The sequence below is a fragment of the Pseudorca crassidens genome, chromosome 10 (assembly GCF_039906515.1).
Source record: "Pseudorca crassidens isolate mPseCra1 chromosome 10, mPseCra1.hap1, whole genome shotgun sequence".
Lineage (NCBI taxonomy): Eukaryota > Metazoa > Chordata > Mammalia > Artiodactyla > Delphinidae > Pseudorca > Pseudorca crassidens.
Window position 1 is genome coordinate 767,402 of NC_090305.1, and position 13,832 is coordinate 781,233.

Sequence of the window (13,832 nt, forward strand, 5' to 3'; positions counted from 1 at the left end):
ATGGACTTGGAAAACAGAGGAATCTCTGTGTTGTCCTTTGCACGCAATACTGCCCAGCGTTTACTGCATAGATATCAGCCAGGAGAGGCCTGTTTGCCCCCAACCATGCCGTGGGGCGGCTCCTTTAGTCTCCATTTAGGGGAGTGGAGTTGAGATGCAAACCCACGTGGACCTGATTCTAGATCCAGATCCTCTGGGGGAGACGGTGTGAACGACCAACCCTGCAAAGCTCTGCCTGTGACAGGAATGTGGGAAAAGGGAGCCTGCCCCCACATACTCAGCCCCTGGCATCCTCCATCCCGATACAGTGCTCCTGGAGCTGCAGCCACGGCCAGTGACGCCCCCCGTGAAGCTTTTGGACGTCGCTGCTAACGTAGGGATTACGGGGAACAAGGGGTCGGATGCTGGCCAAGCCACCTGCTGGCTGCACCACTGACCCTGTTGGGCAGATTATTTTGCTGCTGTCCCTCATCCGATGAAACGGGGCACCAAGGTGGTCGGGAGGGTTCGATGGGGACGAAGTGATGGGCAGGTGCCCAGTTGAGGAGGCATGCCATAAATGTCCATCAGGTGTTTTTAGAATAATCTCTTTCAAATCCTGTTCTCTTCACTACGTAATTCAGACTTCACAGAAAGACATTTCAAGCTAATATTCCTATTTGGATGACGGTAGTTTCTCCCAGTACAAGAGCCTCATTGGCCCTGCAGCCACGTAAATTAACTCCTATTAAAATCTGGTAAATACAGTGAGAGAACTGGACAGATTCAGAAAGTTCTAACTCATCACAACCAGCCATCGCCCTTGGGCCTCTCGCTTCCCCTCTGCAGCTGAACCATACGAACGAGGACGGGGGTGAAATCACCGAGCCTCACAGCACTGAAACCCGAATTGTCCGCAGTGTCAGGATGTGCAGACTGTTCGGCACTGTGTTTGTGAAGAAGAGACAGTTGGGAAAGCAGAGAACGCACACGGGAGAGATTGCCTACATCAAGATTACACTGTTTTTAAAAATAAACAAAATCCTGTAATTAGACATTGAAAGCAGTGACTAAATCACTGAAAACAACGGCAGACCACAGGAATGCGTCTGTCGAACTCATCGTGGAGTATCATGCCCACATCCAGCGACGCCCCGGGGCCAGCGAGGTTGGCTGCGGGTGTGAACAGGCGTCCAGCTTCTTCCCGAAACTCATGCTGGGGAACAAAATACACTGAACCTTCGGATGCAGCAGTGTTCCCAACTCCGTGGTTGGGTCACCATGTTAGCAGCTGGAGTCGAAGAGCAAAAAGGCAAATCAGAGCCTGTTAGCTCGACGCAAGCTGCTGGTTAAGCATTACCAGCACTCCTTATAGATGTTTAATTTGGTGCAACTAAACCACAAAATTTCAAGCCAAAGACTAGAACCTATCTTGAATTGGTCTTCTTATTAACGGGACTCTTTACAGAGACAGACCATTAAAGTGAAATAGTATTTATTCTGCTTTTTTTAAAAATATATGTATATATGTGTCTGTGTGTGTTTGAAATTAATAAATATTTTTATGGGAGAAGAGTGGCCTGGTCCAAAGTGAGAGGAACCAGGATAAACAAATAAGTGACGCTTACTTCAGAACATCTTCCTTATTGTGTTCATTGCCTGGCCTGATGGTTAAATCTCCAGATTTCTCTTTATTTAGTGATCGATTCATTTTCTTTCTTTCCTTCTTTCTTTCTCACTCATGCCCCTCCTTGCTCTGGTAAGGATTTATGATGATATCTGCATGTTAAATTGTTACAAATTGATGTACAAGGCTAGCCTTTAAAGGTGGACAGAATCCATGAGTGAAGGGACAGCGGGAGCAGACAGAGATGTTAGGGGAAGGCAAGCAAGATGAAAACAGGGGTCACAATATTCACACAAAAAATGTCATTTAAAGGTATATAAAGATTTCTCTAACTCGTTAAGATAAAAAATATATAATAGTCACAAACATGTATTCACCAAAAAAAATTACAGCAGAATTTGTTAATACACTCCTTGCAGAATTAGATCTAACAGAAAAACGGAAGTTAGGATATTCTGATCATAATCCAATAAAATTAGAAAAATATAATAAAAAAGCTTTCTTAGAAACTAAAGTATATCTTTCTAAATAATCCATTTCATAATATTGAAAATCAAATTTTAAGTTAAATCTATCTCAAAAGCAATAAAAAAAATACTTTATACCAAAACAGATGCAGCTGAAGCAGTACTAACTGCTCTATCTGAAGATATTAGGGAGAAAAAAGTGTAAGAAAAAATTAGTAGGAAGAATCAATAAAGATATAAGCTGGAATTAAGAAGAATAAGAAAAAAAAAGTAGAAAAGATAAATAAATCTTAAAGATGATTACTTGGAAAGACCATTAAAATAGATAATGTCTTCATGGGCCTGATTAAGAAAAAGAAAAGTAAAAGAAATATATAAAACTAGGGAAGAAAGAATACAGATACAAAAGGAATTATAAGAATAAAAAGTAAATAGTATGTGTAACTCTGGGGCAATGAAGTTAAAATCTAGGGAAGATTTAGTGATTTTTCTAACAAATAGAAAAAGGCAAAATTTCCCCATGAAGAAGAAAAAAATGTGAGTATACTATACGAGAGACTCAAAGAGTGATTAAGGACGTACCATCGAAAAGATCCCAGGGCAGCTGGTCTCAGAGCTGAGTCTTGTCTAGTATTTCTGTAAGGTGAATATCAATGTCGTATATATTTGCCTATGGCATATAAAAAGATGAGAATTTTCCTAATTCACTCTCTAAGGCTAGTCTATCCTTAATGACAAAGCTTGATAAGATTATCACAGTACTCCCAAAACCCTATAGAAAAATATTATTTATGAATTTAAAGTTCTGAATAAAAGATTAATGAATGAGATCTGAAGTGTCTCAAAAGAATGTAACAGAATATGATCAAATCAGCTTTAACCCAAGAATGAACATGTATTTACTATCTGGAAACAGCAACATCACACAAGCACACTGCTGATGCTGAAGAAAAAGACCTTTTGTAAAAATTCAACGGCTGCTCTACCGACACTTCAGTTAAGTGGTGATAGAAATTGAATATACGCCATATAACAGAGGACCAAAGTACAACAAACCTCCTTGTAAATGAAGACACTCTAAGTCAGCTGCACTAAAAGCAGGAAGAAGCAGGGATACCCACTCCCACCGGGACTATTCAGCGCAGGTTTAGCCATCTGGCAAATGAAATGAGAAAATAAAAGAGCCCATGTAAGCCTTGGGAGAGTGAAGGCAAACCTTCTTTCCTTGCTGGTGATGTGATTCTATACCTATCAAATTCAAGACACTTGGAGGAAAAAAAAAAGCATTAGAATTAATCAAAGAATTTAATAAAGTGTCTGTGTACAAGATAAACACAGAAAAATTCATAACTTTTTCTATACTGGTATTAAATAGCTAAAAATGGATATTGGGGAAATGTTTAATTCTTAACAGAGATATCTATAAAATAGGAAAACATTCCATAAGAAATATTGTTCAGGTCATTTGAAGAATACCATAGAATCTTATCAAAAGACATAAAACAAGATCTGAACAAAGCAGAAAATCTATCATGTTCTTGAATGAAAAGATTCAGTATGATACATTTTTAGTCATCCAAAAATTAATAAATAATATAAAAACTGCAATTTTAATCCTATTAGGTTTGAGAGAAATGTGGATTTAACTTATCTTAAAGTTCCTATGGAAAAATAAATGACCAAAGATAGCAAAGAAAAAGGTGTTTTTGTGTGTTGGAGGGCTGCAGTGGGCTGGGAGGGACTTGCCTTACCAGCTGCTAAGACACACCAGAAAATCCCTCTAACATGATAAGCAAAATGAAATGACATTGGCATAAAGACAGACAAATAGGTTAATGAAACAAAACAGAATTCTAGAAACAGATCTTAATTCATTGGAGAATGTAATAAATGACGCAGTTGGTATTTCAGTTTGGTGGGTGGAGGTGGGTTTATTAAATAGATGAGGTTGGCCACACGGCATTCCATCTGTGGAGGGAAGGAAAATTGGGACGGTGCCTCACACCTCACGTGAAACTAACGCTGAATGAGGGAAGGACCTCAATGCAAAAATAAACTTGCAGGAATTTACAGTAAGTTTCAGGACAATATGTAAGTGACCTAGAGCATAGGAAGATCTTTCAACAAACAGAAAAAAAGGAGGGGGGCTCAGAATGTATCCACACATATATACACACCACGCAAACATACATACATAGCACATACACATACCTATGACTACGGAAAAAAATGTAAACATGTAAGGCAAATACAGTATACTTAAAATCAATAGGTAAATGACACGCTGGGGGCAAACACCTGCAACGCATATAATGAAAGGACTGATTTGTAGGTAACGCCAATTTTCCATCACAGGCACAGCGCTTTCCCAAATTGTTAAGATAAGGAAAAGACCTACAACCCAAAGTAAAGTGGCCCAAGGAAATGAGGCAATTCACAGAAATATACAAGCGGCACCATGTGTATGAAAAGAAGTTCAGCCCCACGGGTGGCCAAGAAAAGGAAGGACGGTGACACCAACGTGGTCTCGGTAGGGACAGTCCTTCTGACACGGTGACACCCACCAGTAGGGAGGTCGGCAAAGAAACTCACAGGTTGGCGGTGGCAATGTGAGGGCCTGCAGCTGACACTCTATTAAAAAGCGTAAAGAAGCACACATCCCTCAGCCCAGCCACCCGCTTCCAGGGGTTTAGCCGACGGAAGGGACGCTTCAGTAGATGGAAGGCCTTTTCAGGTCAACCACTGCCGTGTTCATGGTGGTCGCAAGTCAGAGAGAGAACTAAATAGCTATTCACTGAGAACCGTGTGAGGACATGCGTGTGAACGGGCACAGTGAAACTTCACAGCCATTCAGAAGAACGGGCTGCATGGCAGTTTCTAGAGAACAGCCCTGGTGTCGCCCAGCAAGAGGATGAACCCGCTGAGAGGGGCGCCCACAAAGTGGGGCTCCTGGCGGGACACACAAGGCAGGGTCGGGGACACGGTCCGGCTGCTGCCGTGATCCGGGTGGACTCCGCGTGAAGGAAGCCGCAGGGGAGCAGGGCCAGGTGAGAGGTTCTAGAGAAGGTGGGACAAACCCATGCGGGGAATCAGACGGCATTGGACGGAAGGGATCTGGTTACACAGGTGTGTACCTTTGCCAAAGCCCATCACACGACACCCCCAAGGTTAGGGCTCTAGATTCTAAGTAGGGTTATCTCAGAAGGAAGAGTAAAGGAAAGAACACTAGCTAAGTATGTAGCTAGACACAGGCATAGCATTTAGGGGCAGGGACACTGATGCCTGAAACTTGCTTTGAAATACATTTTTAAACATAAAATAAGATGGGATGATGGGTGGTTAGAGCGATGGATAGATGGAAAATCAAGGTTAACCATGAAAAGATTAATGGTAGACGCTAGGTAGCAGGTATAAGGGTGTTTTTCTAAATAAGATTCTTCCTACTTTAGTGTGTGTTTAAAAGGCTTCCTAATACAATGTTGGGAAGGAAAGATCGACACCAATGGCTACAGGGGTCTAAGCAAGATGCAGCAGAAGTGTACATAGGAAGATTCTATTTTAGCAAAATAAACAATGACAAAAATACATCCACGTATGTGTGATTCAGCCCAAGTAATCAGATACAGTGATGCGAACATGAAGACAGTTCTGTAAAATCACTCGGTCCCCAGGGGACGGAGGTGGGGAGTTGAGCGGGGTGGAGGTGAGGGAACAAAACAGAGAGGAGAGAGGCCCTCAGTACGTGAAGGATGCAGGGTGGGCGGACACAGCACACGGGGTAAAATTCCAGGTGTTGACTTTCTTACATTTTCTATACTGTTTTTCTACGTGATCATTTGTTATATATGCAATTTAAAAGCTATTTTATTTTGGATAATCATAAAACCAAACAAACACACAAAAAAGAGAATTTTGTCATCTGAATCTTAAAGAGGCCCCCAAATCGTAGCCTCGGGTCCCCAGAAACCCGGGACCTGCAGGATTCGAACAAGTTTATGGTCCCTCCTCAGCCCCGAGCTGCAACCAGCACAAATCCCCCTCGGGACGCGGAACATCCCCCAGCGAAGTGTCCTGCCCCGTCTCAGCCCCCGTGGCACCTGAGAGCCCAGTGTTCTCGAACTCGGCCTGCGGGGCTCGAGCTGCAGACTTGGCCTGCGCGCCTCCGACTCGGAGCACACGAAGCCCCCTCCCCGCCGAGAGCAGCTGCCCCCACACTTGTGACTGTCCCCAGCTGCGTCCCAGGGCCCTGCAGACAGAGCAGGAGCTACAGAGGATGCCGGGAGGACAGAGCTGCAAAGGACAGCTGGGGGCTCAGCCGCACGGGGAGCGCTGCTGCACGGGGCCCAGGGCAGGGCTTGGGGGTCCCCAGCTGGTGACAGACGGAAGCAGCCCCTCCGACCCCTCCGGGAGAGAGGCTGTCCCCTCCCTCGGGATCACCCCTTGCCCTGGGCACCAAGCGTGGCGGGAAGGGCTGCCGGAGGGGCCCAGGGAGGCCCCTGGGGTCCTAATCCTCTAGAATCGACACCAAGGGCCGAGCCCTCCCTCCGTCAGTGACTAATCGCTGAGCACCTCGATTGATTTTTGCTGCCAGGAGGACCGTGCTGTTCACAACTTGGACCGTTGGATGGGATGTTTTCAGGTGTGAGAGGAAAAAATAATAAATGCGACAAACAACATACCCATCTACAGAAAACAGAATTTCTTAACAAGAAAATGGTATTTACAGCAACTTAGTTTCTTTTTAAACTCTACCAGCTAAGAGCAAGACTGCGAGAACCAGAAAGCTCCTTTCTGGCAGGAGCCGCAGCACCTCGTCACTGATTAACTGTCCCCTCTTCCAACACGGGCCTCTGGACCTGGACCACCGACTGCGCTGGGGGTCGAAGACCTGAGCCAGGTGGCCCAGCAGCTGCCCCGGACACCACGTCCCATTCCATCCCTCACTCCAAGGCCAGTAGGGTTCCTGACACAGCGAACGTCAGCCAATTGTAAACCACATGCCCGGTGCGCTCCTGGTATGACCCTCACTGCACAGCCGCCTGGCGCCCGAGCCTGAGGCCTCCTCCCTGGGCACTTACAGGCCGACTTCACCGCCTCCCTTCACAGGAGCCAGCTGAGGGGCCAGGGCTTGCTTCGTACAGGTTGGCAGGCATGCGGGCCACGTGCTGTTCTGTCACAGCCTAGAGGGCAGGGCGGGGACGCCCACAGGGGCCAGGACTCGGAAGTGGCCCATCGCAGGGCTGGGGAGGGGTGGCCGGGGGAGGCACCCACCTGTTCCGTAGGCAGGTTCCGGGGCTGAGCTTTGGGGCCACAGTTCTCACACCGACAAGGGTAAGCCTCAAACCTAAAGCTGTCTGGGCCCTCGGAAGATTCTCAAGGTGGACGGGGACCCAGTGACCGAGAGCCAATCCCGTCCTTGGAACTGGGGTCAGTGGGGCTAAGGAGAGAGGCTGCTCTCAGTGTTGGCCTGTGAGGTCACGTCCACCGCCCCAGAGGCGGCCTTCGTTGACTAACAGCGTCTTGACGCCTCCGCCAGACACCCCAGCGCAAGCTTCACACTTGAGGAAAATCTTCCCAACATTTTTGCGTGACGTAGTAACAGAAAAGTCGTTTTCATTGAAAAGACTTATGCATGCACACGCGGTGCTGGGCAGATCGTAAAGTGGTTTATTTAATCTCTGCAGACACTCAGAGAGATACTATTGCCGGATAAAGAGCTGGAAGGAGGTAAATCTGAAATTGGCATGCAGGTTTTCTCGGACCCCAGGGCTCACGTGGGGTGAGCCTTGAGGGCGGGACCTCAAGCCGACTCTTCCCTTGCACCGGCACGTCTCTCTCGGCTGGTATTTTCATCTCCAAGAGGGCTGATCGTGCGTTAAACTGAACAGCACTCCTGCAGCACAAGCCTCATTTTGATGATAAAGTAGGTTTATAAACGTGTTGTAACGAAGGTGTGAATCCGTGGCCGTCAGCCTTCAAGACCCACAGAGCCCAAATCCCACTCCGGTCCGCGTGCGGTCTCGGGGAGGGCTTTGCTCCGACTGAGAAAAACGGTGTTGCACACCCACGGAAACTGCCACCCAAACAATCCACAGCTTGGGATGCTGTGTGTGCCAGCGGCTTCGTCCTCACAGCCACGAGACGGAGCTGACCTCAGCCGGGGACGCAGCCAGGAGTAGCCCCCAGGGCACCGGGCGGCCAGGTGGGCAGGGCTGGGCCTCCGCGGGAAGGGTGAGCTTCGGTCCAGACCCCCCACCCAACTCCAACCACAGCAATCCTGCCGCCTCTGTTTCGGCCAAGAGCTCACCTTGCTCTGTTGTTCCACGTGCCAGGCACTGTGTCCAGGCTTCACAAACATTTCATTTACCACTTACAACAGGGCTATGAAATAGGTAAAATTACTCTCATTTTTAGAAGTAAGAAAAGCGTGCTTCTCGGAACAAGCAAAGTGCTGGCCCTGGGCTCTGAGCCCAACAGGGCATTCTGTACTCTGCACTGCATTTGGAAATAAAATGTCTTCCAATTTCCACTGGGCAAAGCTCTTTCTTTGGTGCCTCTTAATTCCTTACCATGCTAAATCCTCTAACCAGAAGCCACAGATAAGGGCTTGTCCAAACAATTTCTTCAACCAGCCTTTTTTTAGAAAAATAAATACAGGTAGACAATGCAGGCTGAATATTATAATATTACTTACAGAACACTGAATTATTTGTAAAGACATTCTCAGCAGTGCCAAGGCTGAGAAACCCTGAGAGAGAAATAGTCAGTTCATAGGTAAGTAAGTAGGTAAGTAGGTAGGTGGATGGATGTGGATGGATGGATGGATGGATGGATGGATGGGTGGGTGGATAAGACCATGCCCTAGAAGGTACTCTGAGTCAAAAGGCTGACTCAAAGCACCGTGATTATCCTTCCAGTTTTAGTATGATCTCGTCCTGTGGCTACTGGTCAGATCATTCAAATTTAAGACGTCTTTCTAAGCAGGTAATCATGCTATCAGTTGCACTTAGGAATAACTTATCAGTAATACTGAGGAGTAATGTGGAAACTGACAGAAACGGCCCGTACCTATCATCATCTACAAAGTAGTTATATGAGAAGAGAGAAAAAAGAAAATACGAAAGATTATGTCAAGATTCTGAAACTATTTAATTAGAAGAGTAGTGACACCGTTCATGGAAACAAAGGACTTGGAAAAGGAAACCAGTCGTGTTGCCGTGGCTTCAGACACGCTGAGTGTGAGATGATCATGACACGTCAGAGCAAAGATGCTTTGGAAAACAGTCCAAGAAACGGGGATGGAGACAGAGTAGATCCAGGGATGTGTGTCTCAGCTGTGAAGTAATAGCTGAAGTCGTGACACAAAGATGTTTACCCAGGACAAGAGAGCAGGAGAACTGATGGGAACCCGAGCCTTGGAGAGCGACCCCCGGGGAACAGCCCAGAGGAGACGAGTGGGTCAGAAGACAGAGGACCGGGGGCTTCGACGTCGCAAAGCCTCAGGAGGAGAGGGCTGGAAGGACAGAGCGTGGCCCTCGAGCAAAGTGCTGCAAAGCAGATGAAGAGAAAGAAGGTGGAGGAAAGATCAGGTATTTGAAAAGTGCCTGGTAGCCTCTAGAAGGACGACAGATGCAGGTAATTAAGGGACAGGCGGTCGCTACAATGGAGACTTTCTGGGGAGGCCAGTTGTTTGAGGCACAGACCGTAGGATGAAACCTAGGCAGCGGCTGGTTGAGCAAAATGCTCTTCTCTAAAATGAGAGCTACTTAAATATGTCCTTTAAAAGTGCGGGGGAGGGAACCGTTGATAAAAAGTGATCTCAATTGAATCGACTTCTCTTCTCTGAATATAAGGGAAAAGGAAAGAATAATTATAACTCTTTGAAATGTGAAAGTAAGAGGGAAAATTTTACTTTACCAATCAACACATATTAGCCAGGAGGGATCAAACACCTAAATTCATTTCCTGATTTGCCTGAAACCATCAGAAGCTTTGGGGTCTATTTCCAATTACAAAAAAAAGCTACAGAGATAACTGGACAGCAACAAAGAAAACTCCCAGTGTGTGTTATAATAACGTCTGCAAAAGTTGTTCCTTCTTTCCTTTTCAGATTAGATTTCACAGTTTCCAGGAAAAACTTACGTAAGACGTTTGGCATAAACTTGCTAATCAATGCTTATATTTCAAAAGCAAGAGTAATGAATTAGCTCAGTAAACTTGTTTTAAGGCCAAGGGGGAGAATGGAAAGAGAGACCTGAAGAGGTTCCAGTGACTGATGATCTATATAAAGAAAAGTGATGCGATGCAGGGTTGTAATAACTGCTGGCGCTGAGAACAGCAGAGCGACTTGTTTGCTGCTTTGGTGAGGCTGGGCCCTGAGTTCAATTACATAAACATCCTTTTTCAAGCTCGTTACAGAGTCAAGAAGCCCAAATCCAACCCCTGTAATTGCAAAAGTATTTTCCACACTCTTAGCAAAATACAGAAACTGGGTCAAGGATAATCATCACTCAAAGCTATCCTGTCTCCTTGAAATAAAACTTCGTAGCTATTCATTTTTTAAACCTACCTTGCTCCAGAAGGTACTTAACCTTAAATTTATTTTCTGTATAGATATATAGCCTGCCTTAACATTCACGGTAGAATACACCACCAACACATGAGTACACGTGGCACAAATAAAGAACATGAAAGGTTCCCAGACACGGCTTCTCGGGGAAGATCACGTGAGGAAGATCCATGTTTGAGGGCGGGGCGGACTCGAGCTCCCCTAGCCCGATGCCCCCAGGAACTCACGTGAGCTTTGCAAACCTGCCAGCGTCGGCGAAGTGAACTGCCTGAAACAGTCCTTTCACTCTGGTCATAAAAGAATTAGGACTAGAGTCTTGGTTATTTTATCTTCGGTACAATTTTAGAGCTATTGCGACGGTTGTCACAGATTTTGTTAATGATAACAATAAATAAATAATAGCAACAATAAGAATAACAAATCTTGGGTTTGTTGCTGTTTGCCTCAAATCACTTTTGGAAAGAATAGCAATAATTTTCAAAACTCTTCAATTCTAGCGTGAGCTCAGCAGAGTGAGAAGAAGGTCACTTCCCCTGTCCAGCACCCCCTGGAGGAGCTAGAGAAAAGAGCCTCCCGATTCCTTTCCAGTAGAACTTTAATGTTGCGTCTCCCAGAGGTGTCTGCATTTTAACAGAGCAAACAAGTCAACCCTTAGGGAAGGATATGGAAATTTAAGACGAAGTCCATGGCTCAAGACCACACAACAAACAGAGACAGCATCGGACAAGCAATCAGAGTGCCCAAAACCCGAGGCCAGCTTTCCACACTCCTGGTTACCCTCCCCCCAAGAATTTTAGAGAAACAGAGGAATTCCTGACTAACCCGCTCCACCTACTTTTAAGACCGATGGAAAAAGACGCCGCGATATACCGCTGCTCTCAGGACTGCGGGAACCGAAGCTTTGGGCTCAGTCTCTCTCTTGGTCCGTCTCAGGGGAGAGGACCTCACAGGCATCCAGCCAGCGTCCACTCTGTTCCCGTCACTGTTCCAGGCACCAGAGATGTACTGTGAATAAACGAGATGAACTCCCTGCCCGGGGGGCCCGATAGTCTAACAGGGAAGAGAGAGTAACAGGCACATAGAATGTGCAGTGTCGGGTGATCAAGGCCAGGCAGGAAATAAAACAAGAGAAAGGCGGGTGGGGGTCACCTCCTGAGCACAGCAGTGGGCAAGGCCTGCCCGGGGAGGTGAAATTTAATAAGCCCCCGGTTATACAAGCAGCACATGGAAAGGCCCTGGGGAAGAAGGTCCCAGGCAGAGGGAACAGGGAGGGTAAAGGGGCTGAGGCCTGACCCCAAAGCTTGAGCGTGGGAGTGGCTGGTCCTCAGAGGAGCCAGGCCCGGGGCCTGAGGGCAGGGGACCAAGATGAGGGGCCTGGCCAGATCCTAAGGACGAGCGAGCCCTTGGAGGGCCCTGGTCAGGAGAGGGGCCTGCTTTTAATGCACATGTTAAAGGTCACGCTGGCGGCCACTGAAGAGATCAGACTGGGAGAGAGGCCGGGGCCAGGGCCAGGGCCGGGGGTGCAGGGGACAGGGGAGCAGCAATGTCCCCGCAGAAGACCAGCCGGGGGCCTCGGCCACACCAGCCACGGGCTTTCCAGGGAGGGTGGATGGGACGTGGTCGAGTTTAGACCAGGAGGGTGAGGAAAATGAAGGAATCAAGGCTCCAACGATCATGTGTCAGGGCAACAAACGAGATGGGGAAGACCCAGTTCTAACGTCGGCAATTTAAAATCCATGGAGCCTCAGACCCATCTAAGGAGAGAGGCCACGCAGACAGCGCGTTGCTGAAGTCCAGGGCTCAGGGAGAGACTGTGTGGGAATCAGCGGAGGACACTTAATCGACGGCATTTAGAGCCCCGGGCCTGCGTCAGGGAGCACAGGACGACAGACGGAAGACGGGCGCCAGCCAAGGACGCTGGCAGGGAGCTGCCTGTGAGGCCCAAAATAAACAAAAACAGACAAACAACCAAACAAGCCTGTATATTCCAGAAGCCCTGGGGACAGAGGGCACGATCGCTGTGGATCTGTCAGCTGCTACTGACAGAAGTAGCACGAGATGGGCTGGCCCTTGACCACGTGACTGGCCACACGGAATTTGCTGGAGAAGATGCTAAGATCGGAAGCGGAAATAGGCCAGAGCGCGGTTGGTAAAGAGTTTTGCTGTGCAAGGGGAGGGAGAAGTAAGGCAGTAGCCGGGCGGCCGGTGGGTCAGGAAGGGCTTTTTAGGTGGAAGAGTCTGGAATGTCTGTACGCTGTTTGGGATGAAGCAAAGGGGAGGAGAGTCAGTGACGCCGGTGTAGGCTCTGTACGGAGGGGCAAGCCGAGGGGGGGCCCCCGCGCAGCAGGGGGGCGTCTTGGGAGAGGCGCAGAGACGGCCATCACCGTGACGAGAGGACAGAGACGCCAGCACCGGGTGCAGGCAGGGCTACTTCTAGTTTCTCACATAAGAACTCCGACGGTCAGCCGGGCGCGGACAGAGAGACAGGAAGGGCGGTAGCAGACGGCGCTGCTGGGAGGCGAGCGGTCGCCGAGAGCCTGGGTGCCCGCAGGGTGCGGGGAGAGCGTGCGGGGCGGGGCCGTGAGAGTGACAGAGGAGCAGACACGGCGGCGCAGGGGCCAGAGCGGGGGCAGAGCCTGTGGGCCGAGTCCAGACGCCGGAGGCGAGGGGCGCACGTCCCCTCCACGTAGATGTCAGGACGACGGGAGAGAGGGGCCAGCAGCCCAGGGTCTACAGACACTGGGTTCGGGAGAAACGGCCCAAGGAACACAGAGAAGGGCGCTGCCTGCAGGTGTGTGATTCGAAGGAGGTGGTAGCGCCACTCCCGTGCGCTGCAGCCTCCAGGTAAGTGAAGAGCGAGTGGGGAACAGGGCCGGGGCTCTGGAGGCACTGTCTCACTGCCACGTCCCCCCGCGTCTGTCCCCTGGGCACCGTGCACCTCGGGCTGGGCATCCTGTGCGCTGAGGGGCCACCTGTGCTCGGGGGACGTTTAGCAGCAGCCCAAGGCTCCGCCCACTCGATGCCAGGAGCACACCCATCACCCTCCCAAACCGACAAACGAAACCGTCTCCAGCCGTTGGCGAATGTCCTCTGGGGGCACAGTCACCCCAGCTGGGAACCTCTGACCCTCTGCTGACCACCCTGGGACCGTTCCCCTTTCCCTATTCAGCACCTGAGCACGAGAGAGAAA

The 13,832-nt window shown here is 48.5% G+C and overlaps 1 long non-coding RNA gene across 1 annotated transcript; it reads right to left on the reverse strand.

The window, feature by feature from the left end:
* Positions 1-984: 984 nt before the first annotated feature.
* LOC137231465 (uncharacterized) lies at positions 985-3,579 on the reverse strand. The gene is made up of 2 exons (XR_010946555.1): positions 1,608-3,579; positions 985-1,270 (listed from the first exon to the last, which is right to left on the reverse strand). It is a non-coding gene; the product is annotated as an uncharacterized lncRNA (long non-coding RNA).
* Between the last annotated feature and the right edge of the window lie 10,253 nt (positions 3,580-13,832).